Genomic DNA, 2,209 nt, shown 5'->3' on the forward strand with positions numbered 1-2,209 from the left:
CATGGAGTTGGTTCAGAACCATAGTGACTTTGTATAGGGTTTCCAAGGAGCGGTTAGTGAGTTTGAACTACTCACCTCATGGTTGAAACTGATCTTGAGGTCGAGTGCTTATCCTATGGTGCCACATCAGGACTTACATACATCTTAGCCAAATGCAATCAAGTCAGTCCAAACAAGAGAAAGAATATTTTTCCCCACCACGCACAGTCAAGTTGTGATGGCTAACAAAACTCAAACACATTTCTAATGTACACATGTTGTTAAGTGACATCGAGTTGGTCTAACTCATAGCATCCATGTATAGGTTTCCAGGTAGCAATGGATGAGATTAAAAGGCCAACTATGCAATTTAAATCAACACCATGGTCCAGGGCTTATCCTACAAGGCCACATCAGAACTTCTTAGTTCACAGGTTGCTGTTGTTAAATGCCATTAAGGTGGTCTCAACGTATAGTGTCCCTGTATAGCATTTCCTAGGAGCGGCTGATGAGCTTGAACCACCAACCTTGTGGTTCAAACCAACCTTGCAGTCAAGCGCATTAACCCTCCGTAGCACACCAAAACTCCAAAATAATGGTACACATAGTCCAGACTAAAATGGCATTTACAGTTGAAAGTACCAATATATTTAAAATCATCTAAATAATGCTTTCTCTTTAATTACAACTGAAAAATACTAATTATCTTTTTTCTGAGTTTTTAGCACAATTTTCAATTTAAAACTAGAAGACAAATTAAAACAAAGTTTAATTATTACCATTAATTCAGGAAGTTTTATGTAGTAATTCACTGAGGAAGGGAAGCACTGTACGAGGATATTCTGTGTGGGACATGCACTATAAACACTGTATGTTCCCCCTTGCTTTTCTTTTTTCCCTTTTAATAGCATTTCTTATTATCATAATTTGGGATTTTTTTCTTACAGTAAACAGAAAAGCAAAATACAACATTATATAAAAGTTTAGATACACAGATTTCTACATGCTAACGTTGCTAAGATAAAGATGTTTGGGCATATTTAGGTATTCCATTTTAGTATTCATTTTAGTATTTAGTACCAGTAGAAAAATTTGCTCAACATTTCTCAAGCTGAACAACTGAAGAAAAAGTTCGAACCTCATCTTTCAGTATTGGAGTATTCTACGGGCAAAACACCACCACTCGTTTCAGTTTGTCATAATGTGGTGACTTACGTGTAGCTGTGATTCTGGAAGCTATGCCACTGGTATTTTAAATACCATCAGCATCACCCAGGGTGGACAGGTTTCAGATGAGCTTCCAGACTAAGACAGATGAGGAAGAAGGAGAGATGGGCTACTTCCAAATATTAAGTCACTGGAAACCTTATGAATAGCACCACAATATTGAATATTAAAACATGATAAAGAGGCTCTTTGCTCCTCCCCGTTTGACAGGCAGCCACAGTTTCTCTTGCAGTACCAGCCGCATCTCTGAGACAGGATGGTGAAGGTCGGAGTCGACAGATTTTTGCCATATTGGGCGCCTGGTCACCAGGGCTGCTGTTAACTCTGGAAAATTGGAGGTTGTTGCCATCAACGACCCCTTCACTGACCTCAACTACGTGGTATACATGTTCCAGTATGAATCCACTCATGGCAAGTTCAATGGCACTGTCAAGGCTGAGAATGGGAAGCTTATCATCAATGGGAAGCCCATCTCTATCTTCCAGCAGTGAAATCCTGCCAACATCAAGTGGGGTGATGCTGGTGCTGAATATGTTGTAGAGTCCACCGGTATCTTCACAACCTTGGAGAAGGGTGGGGCTCACTTGAAGGGTGGTGCCAAAAGAGTAATAATCACTGCCCCTTCTGCTGATGCCCCCATGTTTGTGATGGGCATGAACCACAAGAAGTATGACAACTCCCTCAAGATTGTCAGCAATGCCTCCTGCACCACCAACTGTTTGGCCCTCTGGCCAAGGTCATCCATGACAATTTTGGCATTGTGAAGGGACTCATGACCACAGTCCATGCCATCACTGCCACGCAGAAAACTGTGGGTGGCCCCTATGGGAAACTGTGGCGTGATGGCCGTGGGGCTGCCCAGAACATCATCCCTGCATCTACTGGTGCTGCCAAGGCTGTGGACAAGATCATCCCTGAACTGAATGGGAAACTCACTTGCATGGCCTTCCATGTCCCCACTCCTAACATGTCTGTCATGGACCTGACCTGCCGCCTGGAGAAA

The sequence above is a fragment of the Chrysochloris asiatica genome, unplaced genomic scaffold, assembly GCF_000296735.1.
Source record: "Chrysochloris asiatica unplaced genomic scaffold, ChrAsi1.0 scaffold00084, whole genome shotgun sequence".
NCBI classification, from domain to species: Eukaryota; Metazoa; Chordata; class Mammalia; order Afrosoricida; family Chrysochloridae; genus Chrysochloris; species Chrysochloris asiatica.